Source organism: Mandrillus leucophaeus, unplaced genomic scaffold (assembly GCF_000951045.1).
Source record: "Mandrillus leucophaeus isolate KB7577 unplaced genomic scaffold, Mleu.le_1.0 Scaffold421, whole genome shotgun sequence".
In the NCBI taxonomy this organism is placed as follows: Eukaryota; Metazoa; Chordata; class Mammalia; order Primates; family Cercopithecidae; genus Mandrillus; species Mandrillus leucophaeus.
Window position 1 is genome coordinate 2,226,492 of NW_012104488.1, and position 13,697 is coordinate 2,240,188.

Below are 13,697 nucleotides of genomic sequence, written 5' to 3' on the forward strand. Positions count from 1 at the left end.
CGGGAGCTGGGGCCCGGGGCGTGGGCAGGGACCAGGATGGGCGCCGGAGGAGTCGCTTGCTGTAGCTGGAGAGCGGGGACAGCGGACAGAGGGGGCGGCGGGGGTCGTCATTGTGACTCTTTGGGGGCCACTTGTAAACTCGCCAGTGCCGCATTGGCCTCGCTGGCCTTCTGTTTCATAGGCTTTTTGCTTTGCTTACCTTTGAGGCATGCGAAGTGAGAAAAAAAAAGTTAGGAATGTTGTTCAAGTGTCTCCGGGCTCGCGCTTGGACTGTATCTGAGCCCGGGTGTTTGTCTTTTCCTTGGCCCGCCCCTCGATGCCAGCTCTCCGCAGAGGGGAGGGGGCGAGGTGGGGAGCAGATACAGGAGACTGCCTGACGCCAGCTTTGTGATCGGAAGGAGGAGCGCGGGGAAAGCATTTTTATGGATGGCTAATCACTGACAAGTCTTCCCGTTACTGTTCCTTCCTCCTCCCGCCCTTGACCGTGGACATTTGAAATGATAGTTTGGAAATACTACGTTGACTTATTTCTGGGCTGGAGTGAGTACTCCTGAGAACTAACCTACAAATGATACAAATCGAGTTTGGGGATAAAATTGTATGTAAATTCTTTACCCAGTAGTTCACAGCGAGATACACACCCACAAGGGCACTGTGGTGTGCTTTGGATGGATCCAGTTTACTAGTACCATTTCGGTGGCTTGCCAGATTTCTTGGATGATGTTTTGGAAATGTAGGTTAGCAAGAAGCATGGAGGCTGACCGTAAAGTCGTGAGGCATTTAATAATGCTGCCTCCTAAGCAGTAACTGAGCGGAACGTTTGTGGCATCCGTCTGAGAAAGTGAAATGTGACTACTACAAGTATGTCTCCTGCCTTAGCATTCCCCCAAGTGTGAGGGAATGCCTTTGGATGTTTACATTTTAAAAATAGTGATCTATATTTAAGAAGGCATTTAAAATAAAAGCCAAAGACATTCTCAACTCCAAATAGACAAAGATTCAATAAATGAGTTTCCCTGTGCTTGTAGGAAAGCATCAACACAATTTTAGACTGCTTTTAGGTTTGTGGTTATTCAAGGAGGCTTCAGATGAGAAAAGGATGTGACGCTTTGTAAACAAGGAGCATTTTAAATACAAGATGACAGAAATTTCAAGTACTGTATCCGAAAAACAACTTTTAGTGGTAATAGTCACCTTCACTGATGGCAAGACAGCTGTCTACCAGACAGCCTTCGGCCTCTTAATGTATTCTGACACAACCAACTCCCATTTTTATGCTTGACTGGTTATCTTTGTCAGAGCTGTTTTATGCTTGGGCTCTGTGGTTTCAAACTATGCTTAAGGGAATGCCAACATACTCTTGATCTGAACAAACTCGTTTTTATCTGCAGTGTTTACTAAAAATCAAAGACGTAAACAAATTTTGGGTTAAACCTCTAAGTACTTTAGAATTACCACATCTTTGTCATCAGTCTTTCAAAGTCAACATGAACTATTTGGCTTTTCTCCTTTTAAAATCTTTTTTTAACTTGTATTTTCCTAGTTAATAAGTAATCAGAAAATATTCACAGATGTCAACTCTTGCATCTCTGATTGCCCAAGACATGGGATGAGAAAGAAGAGTTTAGTTTTGTTTTTTAAATGAAACATTACTAAAGATATCCATACGTAATAAACAACTGGTGCACTATTTATCTTTACTAATCATGTGGTCGGTCGGAGGGAAAAAAGTCTGTCCAGAAATTGTTTCATGAAGATGAAAATATTCAATGTCAGCATGAAAATACTCAATATATTTTCCAAATAGTTTAATTCTGATTAATGAGAGTGCAATATGCGTTGCCAAACTGGAGGGATAGTGTTTCTTAAGCGATCGCTATAACATTAAGGTAACTAGTTTATATCTGACATTCCCTCTGTAATAAATAAGACAGCAGTTTCATCATGTTCTGCTTTAATATGTGGGAAATAATCCTTATCCACAGGATGTACTCTCATTTAAGGGAAGGTAAAGGTTATGACAAATACGTGGTTTTTCTGATATGCCAAACGTACTATGCTAAGTTTTAAAGCTTTAACGAAGCTTAGTGCAGATTTTCTGTATATTGTTTTGGACACTTAGAGAGGAATTAAAAAACGGGAAACTGTCCAGAACAAAGCAGTAAATATAGCAGTACGTTGAAACCATGAATCTTCTCAAATAGTTGTAATTTTAGGCTGTTGGATTTATATTTCCTTGGTTACTGTTGCTAGTGAGTTGAAAAGTTATTCTAAAGCAAAAAAAAAAAAAAATGCAAACAGTAAATACATAAGTACTTATAATAGTGTGAGCATTTCACAGTGTTTCTTGTTATCCTGGTGAATGTCCATGTCCTAAGTAAGGACATTAAAAAAATAAACAATTATCCTCTAGTAATAAACTAACCTTTTAAAATAAATATTCCGGTAAGTTATGTCTCTTAAGAAACTTGTGTCAACTGAAGTTGTTAGGATTTCAAGATATCTGTTAGCATTAGAAGTCATTATACCCATGAAAACTGGATATTCTTCTTGCCTGGTGGTCTTCATCCTGACACTTCCTACCCCAAAACCATGAGGTGACACCTCAGCCGCACTTGCCTGACTTATATTCTGCTCTCCTTTAGTGTCGGCCTCCTTGTGTGGTAGGCTGACTCAAGACCACTTTTCCAGGCTTATCTTCCCGGTCTTTCCCTATTTTATGCTGCAATTAAAATAGTGAATGCTAGTTTCCACGCATACCCTGGCTTTCCTGTCCTGTGCACCTTTACCCCACGCTGAGGCCTTCCCAGCTTCCCCACCTCCCACCAGATCCTTGAATGTGACTACTTTATCTTGTATGCCCTGTTCAGGCGCTGCCTTCACTGGACTTTCTGTGATGACCCTGGTCCCAGGTATGTCGTTCTTCAAGCTCCTGTGGCTTTTTGCCTTTTCAACTCTTGTCTGTCTTGTATTAAGTTACTCATAGACGAATTTATTTCTTCCCCTCAGACCGTCCTTACAAGATCCAGGAAGGAAGGGACTGTTTCAGCTACCTTTTTTATTCCCTAAATGCGGACCACAGTGCCCTTTATAGTACTCTGTCAATTAACAGCAAATACATGACACATCTTTTCACTGAACCCTTGGTCCCTCCTGAGATAAAATCTGTAAAAGCATTTCATCCATAGGATAAAGTCCATCCTTCAAGAAGCTGGTGTTGAGTCTGAGCTGAGGACTTGTTATGAGGCCTGAAATCGCCTCAGCCTAGTTGAGAGCCTGCTTCTCCTGAATATTGTGGCTGAGCTACAGTCAGGAAAGCTTCTATGATACTCTTATTGCATTAGCAATTTTCCATATCAGATTCACTAAATACACAATGGAAGCCATTTAGTAGAAAAACAGATTTTAATGTGATATGGCTACCACAATGAAACACTAATGTGATTCCACAGAAAATTGCTAACACGATATGCTGATTCCCCCCGCCACCATAGCCGCATAAAAATTGATACTGTTTTTAGTGTATGTGTTTCAAACTATGCTCACAAAAGGAAAGCAGACTTCTACTGAGATGAGCTGCTGCTTTGTTCATATCGGATGTATAAAGGGTCTTGTTATCAGCCTTGTCAGAGGCTGAATCTCCTTTCTGTGCCTAGTCATTCTGTTATCGAACGGTACTAACTGTCATTTTTAAAATATATCGTGTTCTGTGTAATGATCCAGTATTAAAGTTAATATGATGTGAAAAAGTAGAATTTGCTTATAAATATCATGCCTGTATAATATATTCAATTGTACCGTTTTAATTGGGAAGCTCTAATCAACTCAAAACCCATTTTTCAAGAATCAAAACTCTTTTCAAGACTCCAGTATAAAATTTAAATTCGGAATTTAAAATAAAATGCATAAATATTAAGAAATGGATTGTAGGCCGGGCGCGGTGGCTCAGGCTTGTAATCCCAGCACTTTGGGAGGCCCAGGCAGGCAGATCACGAGGTCAGGAGAACAAGACCACGGTGAAACCCCATCTCTACTAAAAATACCAAAAAATTAGCCGGGCATGGTGGCGGGCGCCTGTAGTCCCAGCTACTCGGGAGACTGAGGCAGGAGAATGGCGTGAACCCATGAGGCAGAGCTTGCAGTGAGCCGAGATCGCACCACTGTACTCCAGCCTGGGTGACAGAGCAAGATTCTGTTTTAAAAAAAAAAAAAAAAAAAGGATGGTAGATGTGTGTGTGCACAAGGCTGTAACACTTTAGAAGTCATAAGCACTGAAGAGATTACGGTTCTTCCCCCTCACTCCCCAGCCCACATTTAATTCAAAGAAAAAAGTTTAACGCAGAGAATAATTATAAAGGAGACATAGGTAGTTCTGATTTTTTCGTATAATGACAATTTTCAATTCTTCTTTTTTAGATATGAAATATCCAAATCTTCTCTCTCTGTCTCATTCTTTGGTGCTCTGATTAGCTGATGTCACTGGTGGGGATTATTTTTATGTGAATTTTCCCTTGGGGAAATTTAATACTTAGTATCTGATCACTTCCTTTTCTTTTTCATATTTAATTCTGAGGGACTATAAGTAGAAAACATGTACTCCTCAGTCCCGAGGAGAGTTTGGTGCTGCAGTTGTGAAAAGCAATCTTCAGTTTACAAGCACTGGGTGTGCCAGGGATGTCCATTCATTCTAGGACTCCAGTTGCCAGTTTTCTGTCACTGAATGAAGGAAATCTGGACAGCATACATGTGGCCTTGGGGCCACTCAGACGTGTTGGTGACGTTGGAGATTGTGAGTTGAGGATTCTGATGACTTAGAGTTTGCAACTAGTAGAAGTGTGAACACTGTGAGGTAGCCACATCCTGAACTCACTGACCCCAGGAGCGCATCCCTAGATAGACTGGGCCATTTGCCTTAAATCACTGCTTTAATCTGCGGAATATCTTCTTCCATATAGCCTGTTAATTTTTACTTTTAATCTGTTAAAGTGCTTAGAAGCCTATCAAATACAGATTTACTCTGGTTACTGTGTATTTTGATTTGTTTTCACAAAACGCAGTAATTGTGCAATGGTTAATGTCGTTCTAAAGGATTTTGTCCTAAGTACTTGTGGGCTATGGAAGGTTTACAGCAGATTTGCAGATCTTTTTTAAGAAGCATTTGATGGATGGTAGCATTCAACTGAAGTGCCAGGAGTTGCTTTCTGAATTCTTGTATCTAAATTTAACTGACTTGGTAGTACCACGTTTCAGGAATTAATGGTAACGCAGAAAGGGATTCACAGATTCCATCTGTTTCCCACTTTGTGGCAGAATATTTAACATCTCTTATCTGTACACTTCATCATAAGTTCACGAATTCATCTTGCTCCTTTCTTTGCTGAGAATCACAGAGTTTGACTGAGAGAAGGAGTGAGGAAGGAAGAGTAAGTCTTTTTTTTTTTTTTTTTTTGAGACGGAGTCTCGCTCTGTTGCCCAGGCTGGAGTGCAGTGGCACCATCTCTGCTCACTGCAAGCTCCGCCTCCAGGGTTCACACCATTCTTCTACCTCAACCTCCCAAGTAGCTGGGACTATAGGCACCCACCGCCACGCCTGGCTTATTTTTTGTATTTTCAGTAGAGACTGGATTTCTCCGTCTTAGCCAAGATGGTCTTGATCTCGTGATCTCGTGATCCGCCCGCCTTGACCTCCCAAAGTGCTGGGATTACAGGTGTGAGCCACCACACCCTGCCCAAGAGTAAGTCATTTTAAGGCTCGGGCAGTAGCACTGTTGAGAAGTTCGAGGCACCTAAGTATGGAAAGAGGGTGTTGCAGAAAGCAGATCGGCAGATGCCAAAAGTGGACATCACATATTTGAATTAGTGTTAGCAGTATGAAAGGCACCTGCATTATGAGTTAAGACGATCCTAGTGAGGTGGCCAGGGCAGTACATCAGCACTCATGACGTCGTTTCTAGGGGAAAGTGAATTCCAGTTTCCAAATCACTACGCAGGATTGGGCACAACTTGTTCATAAAGCAAGACCGCCAGTGATTGATGATATGGGTGATTATTATTAATGATATAAGTGATTATTAGAAGCCAAGAATGAATATGGTAATGAATATGGAAGATGAAAAATGTGTTAAGCTAAAAAGATTTTAGGTCTCATGTGGTTTTCTTTCTCTTGTTTATGCATTTAGTCATTCTTTCTTTGTTTTCTAGTGGAAGTAGAATTTTATTTTTAGGAACAGGAGTTGAATAAAATAATTGTCTAAGACAAACATGTATGGACCTAAATGCTTCCCTTTCAGCTTATTGACTATATATGTTTACACAAAGCAGTCATTAGGTGTTGGCTGTGTTTGCAAATAATGACAAGTTAGTATTATTTCAAACGAGTGGCAGTTTTACTTGCTTTCTGTTGTCATTGCATCTAATTTTATTGCAAGATATTCTAAATACATTTCATTTTTTTAAAGTTGTATTGATTATATCTTGGAGTTTCAAAGTGTTGCAATTTTGTGGGTGTAGGAATCACTTTAGAAGGTGGAACATGTAAATTTATGGGGCTGTATAGGATATTTATTTAACCATTATTTACTCTGTGCCTTGTATCTACACTGCCTGTGAGGCCCCAGAACAGGCCCTGGGGACTACACAACGAAATAAAGTGACAAAAATAAAATCCCAGTCTCCACGGTTTCATAGCGTAGTTAGCGTGAAAGAGATCAAGAGGCAAATACTAAAATACTTCTCCAGTAGTAAGATGTCTTACCTCCCCAAACTGTAAATCTATTTGGGTTTATTTCTCTATTCAGCTGGCGTTGTGAGTCAGTGGCTTCTGCGTCAACAGATTCAACCAACCACAAATGAAAAATATTTAGGAAAAAAATAAAAATAATACAAATTAAAAATAAGATATAAAAACCGTTTACATAGCATTTACAGTATAGTAGGTATAATAAGTAAGCTAAGATGATCTAAAGTATAAGGGAGGATGTGGTAGGTTATATGCAAATATACCATTTTATACCAGGGACTTGAGCATCCTTGGATTTTGGTGTCTGTGGGCATTCTGGACTGATTTTCCCATAGATAACTGGGGATGACTGTATTTTTCCTGATTAGACTTCCGTATTTTCTGTGTGTGAATTTTTAGTTAGTCTTGTCAAGGATAATGAGAATGATCCCATTTGGGATTTGGGAGGTAAACTGGAAGGTAGAGGTAGAATAGAAGAGACATAAACAGGAAGAGATTCTTTCAGTAAGTCCTTATGAGAACTTAGAGATGCTGAGAACTTCCCTAGGCCATGGAATTTCATTGCTTACTCAGTCTGTCAGGAGGAGGACCCAGCCTTTGTACAGTTTCCTCCTGTTTTTCCCCGCTATCCTTTACTGGTTCAAGGGTGAGTTTGCATGGCTGGTCCTATAGGAAACCCCACCCAACCCTTTTAGCCAGTGGGGGCCTCCAGACCACTTTGAGTACACTCCTCTAGGAACTGTTGTAATAGTGCACCTATTTGTCTGATAATAATGTGTTTCGATAACTCTCTCAATAATGTTATAGAGGGAAGGGACCATGTCTCATCTTGAAATACTCAGCTGCTAGGGTGGTGTCCATTTCATTGTTGATGCTTGAACCACTCCACCTTTCACTTCCCTAAATATGTTGGGGTTTCAACGACCCCACCTTTCTTTTCCCTCAATAGGTTGGTTTTTGTAGGGTGAGGTGGAAGGAAGGACAAGGAATTTGGATTTAATCTGTAGGCAAAGGAGAACTATTCAATTTTAACCCGTAGTCAAGAGAACTGTTGAATGGTTTGAACAGAAGAATCACATGATCAAAGGGGTATTTGGAAGAGTAAAGACAAATTCAAGTGATGTGCATGCTTTTAAATGGCCACAACTCCTAGCTAAGCAACTGACACACCATCTCCACTGCTTCATTCTTCTCTTTAGCAAATAAAAATCCGAGCTTCCCCGGCTGGGCACGGTGGCTTATACCTGCAATCCCAGCACTTCGGGAGGCTGAGGCAGGCGGATCACCTGAGGTTGGGGGTTCAAGACCAGCCTGATCAACATGTAGAAACCCCATCTCTACTAAAAATATAAAATTAGCTGGGCATGGTGACGCATACCTGTAATCCCAGCTACTGGGGAGGCTGAGGCAGGGTAATTGCTTGAGCCTGGGAGGCGGTGGTTGCAGTGAGCTGAGATCGTGCCATTGTACTCTATCCTGGGAAATGAGTGAAACTCCGTCTCAAAAAATAAAAAAAGTAAATAAAATAAAATTGAGTTTTCCCAAACAGCAGTTCATAACACGGCTTATTTGTGATTATCAGTTTATGAACTCTACCCCCTCAGGCAGCCTTTCGCCAGGAAACAGCCTTCCTTGAGACACATGCATCTATAAAATTTTAAACATTGCCCACACATCGTTAAAAATATATATATTAAAAAGATTATTTATAGCCATTTAACACTTTGCAAGTATTCACAGACAGGTTATGCTCTATATAATATTACCTTAAGTAGACAGACTATGCATAGGAAGCAGGGAATGCATTATATAATTCTGTCTTTCAAAGAAATTTATGGTATCGCATTAGTAAAGCAATGCGCTTTAGGTTAGAACTTCAATTAATTACATGGGGCTTAATAATACAATAGTTGGCCAGTTGGAGTGGCTCACACCTGTTATCCCAGCACTTTGGGAGGCCAAGCGAGGCAGGAGTTTGAGAGCAGCCTGGATGTGGTGAAAACCCTTCTATGAGAAAAATATTTAAAAAAATGTAGCTGGTCTTGGTGGGGTGTGCCTGTAGTCCCAGATACTCAGGAGGCTTCAGGGGGAGGATCTATTGAGCCTGGCAGATTGAGGCTGCAGTGAGCCGTGGTCATGTCACTGCACTCCATCCTGGGTGACAGAACAAGACCCTGTCTCAAAATAGTAATAATAATATTAATAATACAGTAGTTAATGATATTGATAAAACTGAATTTTACTTTCATTCATTCAACATTTATTGATGGCCTCCTGCATGCTAGGTAGGTTGTACAGACCACAGTGTGGCTTGGCTTGTGGCCTGGTAGGAGACTAGGAATCTCTGGAGAAAACACTTACCAAATCTGGGGATTCAAGTGTGATAAGTGCTGTTGTGAGTGACGGTGCATGTTGGGTGCTGTGGAAGCCCAGAGGAGCAGCAGAGAACTGATCAGTGCTGTTGCCTGGGGGCCTCCAGGGAAGATTTCCAGAAAGTTGGCTTCCACCTCTGTTTTGAAGGAGGAGCAGGAAAGATAGAGCTGCCCAGGGGCCTTCTGGGCAAGTAGGGAAGGAGTGATGGGCAAAGGGAGTGAAAAGAGATGAGGCTGGGAATGTCGTCTGGGGAGGCCAGACTGCGAACAGCCTTATTTGAAATTGATACTACAAGCATCAACTCACAGTCCCCACCTTATGATATTTAGTGGGCTTTTAAATGTAAAATGTATGGATACAGACTCAGAGTAGAAATTTGGGGGATTCACTCTTGATGGTGTACGTTCCGTGGGTTTGGACAAGATGTATCATGACATGTATCCGGCAGAGTTGTCTCATTGCCCTGCAGATCCTCTGTGATCTGTGTTTTCATCCCTCCTCCTTCTCATATTCACTATGGTTCCGTCTCTACGTTCCAACATAGTGCATTTGAGGATCCTGGAGTCACTGGTAGTTAAATTTTAGTTTAAAGAGATTGTTTTTAATTTTTTTTGACACCTTTTAACTCCCACAGTGAAGCCTACAGGAGGAATAAACAGAAGTATTGTTTGATAATATACAATAATATTATCTTAGTTTACAGTTTTCAAATTGCTTTCTCTCACATCCCCTCAGTACTTCTGCACAAAAGGTACTGTTGTTTCCATTTTACAGAGGAGGAAACAGTACGGAAGTGATTAATTACTTGAAGATGACAGTGATGGCACTAGCACTTAGACTGCAGTCTTCTTCCTCCATTCTTGTGTTTTACTCATTGTATCATGTTGCTTCTTGTTTCTGGAAGCATTAAACTGTGGGCCTTCCAAACTTAAATAATAAAATAACACATTTGTGGGGTGGCATACAATGTTTCCAAGAATATGCTGACTGTATGTGTGTGTGTGTGTAAATTATATACAGTTTATTACATATGTGTAAAGAATGTAAGTTGCAATACTAGAAACTTACACCATGATCTCTACAAGGTAGTGTTGGCCTTCTCTTTTATCACTGTTATATTGGCTTACCATTGAAATGTTTAAATATAATCTTAATATTCAGACTCTTACACGGAAAAATATACAGCATACTAAACCTACCTTAAGTGACCCAAACTATTAGGCATGACCTTTAGACTCCCCTCTTCGCTGCTTTAATGCCCATTCTACTTCCTTTCACTACATAGCAAACAGGCAATGGAATAGTGATTCTGTCTTCCAAAGAAGTGATAACAAGCAACAATAAAAACTGTATCTAATCTCTTTAATTTAAAAAACAATACAAAATCTCCGGTGAAACTTTAAAAATGATATCCAATCAACAGAACCATTCTAGCCAAAAAATCAAACTGTACGAGTGGCCAAGAGAACTGTATCTCAGGGATGCAAGTAAACGTAGACCAAGGCTTCCCAAGTGGCTTTTTAAGTATAAATTCCAGTGACATCTGCTTACCATAGTACTTCATGCCATGAGCACAAGGCTGCCTGGTGAACCAAGAGTCTTCATTTGGGCCACATATACCCCTTTCAGTCATGGCCTTCGGTTTCATGTGAAATCCAGTGTTTATATAAAAAATCACGCTGTTGTTGGAGAGTTTCTGATTTTACAGTGAGATTGTATGTGTTTTGTATGTGGTGTTTCTCCTCCCACCATAATTAGTTGTTTAGTTGCTAATTTATTTTTACTTTCACTTCTTTGTTTTTCCTTTTGACTATTTTATCAGATGAAACTCAAGCAATTATTATGTCCCTTCCTCTGGGCCACAGTATGGCCAAATTCAGGAGTGATGATAATGTATTTTTAAAATGAACTTCAAATATTCATATATTTAGTTGTGTGTCGTAAATTCATTTAACCCAATAATATTTTTATGTAGTAGATTCTATTCTGTTGTATTCCTATTCCAGGAAGGATCATAAAGTCAGTTTTATGAAAGAATGAATTTCGAATTTTGTGAACTTTTCAATTGATCTGAAGTCATGGAGACTCTGGGGTATTGGTAAAATTTAGCATGACAGAAATTTGTATTTCTGTCTTATTTCAGAATGCTCGCAGTTGTTGAATCTAAGAGTGTTTGTTGTATTTAATTATTTGTTTTGACAAGAAATTTTATAGTTTGCATGACAAGAGTAACTTGTTCTGAGAAAGTCAAGCTGAATAATACTGATTCATGGCATATAACATTGCTGTTGGATGGTTGTGAAATAGAAAATAGATCTCATTAAAAAAAGATTCCTCTAGAGATCGTTCCATATTTTCACCCCTTTTTAGTGAAGAAGCAAATGTTATTTTAAAAACAGTACTTTCTTCTCCCCCTCAAAACCACCACCATCAGAGAAAATGGATATGTTTACATTAATCGGCACTAAGTAGAAGAAAGGATCTGAAAGGCAGGCAGCCTGCCAGGGATCTCATGGGACTGGCTGTCCTTCAGAGCGGGTGGGTTGCTGAAAGGAGGTTAACCTATGTAACTGGACCTGGATGAGTGTGAAGATTTCCCAGCATTTTACCTTATCAGGGATTCTGTTTTCTTCCAAGGCTTCCAGGCACCGATGGCACATTATTTTCCACCTGAAAATTAAGAGTTTATTAAAATGCCTCTAATGTGGCAGAGGGAGAAACTCCATTTGTAAAATCCCTTGAAGGTACTGATGAAGCAAATTATCATAACATTTGGATAGGATTTTCCTTTACTGTGGTAAATATAAATAGTAATACAATTTACCATTTTAACATTTATTTATTTATTTAGTTTTAGAGTCAGGGTCTTGCTCTGTCACCCAGGCTGGAGTGCAGTGGTGCAGTCATAGCTCATTGCATCCTCAGTCTCCTGTGCTCAAGCCATCCTCTTGCCTCAGCCTCCTGAGTAGCTGGGACTGCAGGTGGGTGCCACACCTGGCTAATTAAAAAAAAAAAAAAAAAAAAACTTTTGTAGATATGGGATCTCGCTCTGTTGCCCAAGCTAATCTTGTACTTCTGGCCTCAAGCAATCTTTCCACCTGGCCTCCCAAAGCCCTGGGATCACAGGCGTGAACCACTGCACACGGCCTCATTTTCAACATTTTCAAGCATATAGTTCAGTGGCATCAAGCACATTCATGTTGATGTACAACTACCAACACTACCCATTGCCAGAACTTTTTCATCTTCCCAAACTGAAACTCTGTATCATTTACACAATAGTCCCCATTTTCCCCTTCTCTTAGCCCCTGGTAACCTTCATTCTGCTTTCTTCTCTATGAATTTCCCTCTTCTAGATATTTCATATAAGTAAGTGGTATCATGCATTATTTGCCCTTCTGTGTCTGGCTTGTTGCACTCAGCATAATCTTTCGAAGGTTCACCCACGTCGTAGCATGTGTCAAAATTATCATTCCTTTTTAATGGTTGTGTAATATTTTGTTGTATATATATAAGAATTTGTTCATCCATTCATTTGTTGATGGATGTTTAGGTTGTTTTCACTTTTTGGCTATTGTAAATAATGCTGCTATGAACGTTGAGTACCTATTTTCATGTTTTCGGTGTATAATTAGGAGTGCAGTTACTGGGTCACGTGATAATTCTACATTTACTTTTTTGAGGAGCTACCAAACTCTCTCCCACATCTGCTAAGCCATTTTACATTCTTATCAACAATGTGCAAATTTTTCCACATTCTTAATTTTTTCCACATTGTTGCCAACTCTTGTTATTTTCTGTTTTGTTGACAGGAGCCATCCTAGTGGATATGAAGTGGTACCTTGTGATTTTGGTTTGCACTCATTCCCCTAATAACTGATGATGTTGAACCTCCTTTTATGTGCTTATTTGCCATTTGTATATCTTCTTTGGAGAAGTGTCTATTCAAGTGGTTTGCCCCTTTTGAATTGGGTGGTTGATTTTTTGTTGTTGTTGAGTTGTAAGAATTTTTAAATATATTCTGTTAACTTTTTTCTTTTTTGCCTCAATTTTGTAGTGATTAGATATATTCTGGATATGTATCCCTTGTCAGAAGTGTGATTTGCATAGAATATGGTTTTTAGTGGGATGTTTCTCAAGAAACACTTTTTTCCACCTATTTGTGTGAGTGTCTTTTCACATCTAAGATAATTACTTCTGTAGAATTCCATAACATATGATCATGTAAATAAAAGGAATAAAACATTAAAAAAAATTTCCTGTTTCTAAAAACCCACCAACTTTTGTTCACATTAATTTTAAATAAATCATGGTTAGAATAAAAGATACCTAGCCAGCATAAGAGATAGCAGTCCAGTGTGTGATATAACATTCAATGACACAGCATTTATTCTTCAAATGAAATTTGAAGGGCCATTTGGCCTTTGTAGCTGTAGAAATTTGATCAGTGAAGAAAAATTAGCTGCCATTCCTTAGAGTCTTTGTTATTTTTCCCTTGGTGTTCTCCTTATTTAAAACTTTAGTTTGAATTAAAAGAGTTGTAAAGCATGTAGATTAGAAATAAGAATTTTTGGCCAGGTGCAGT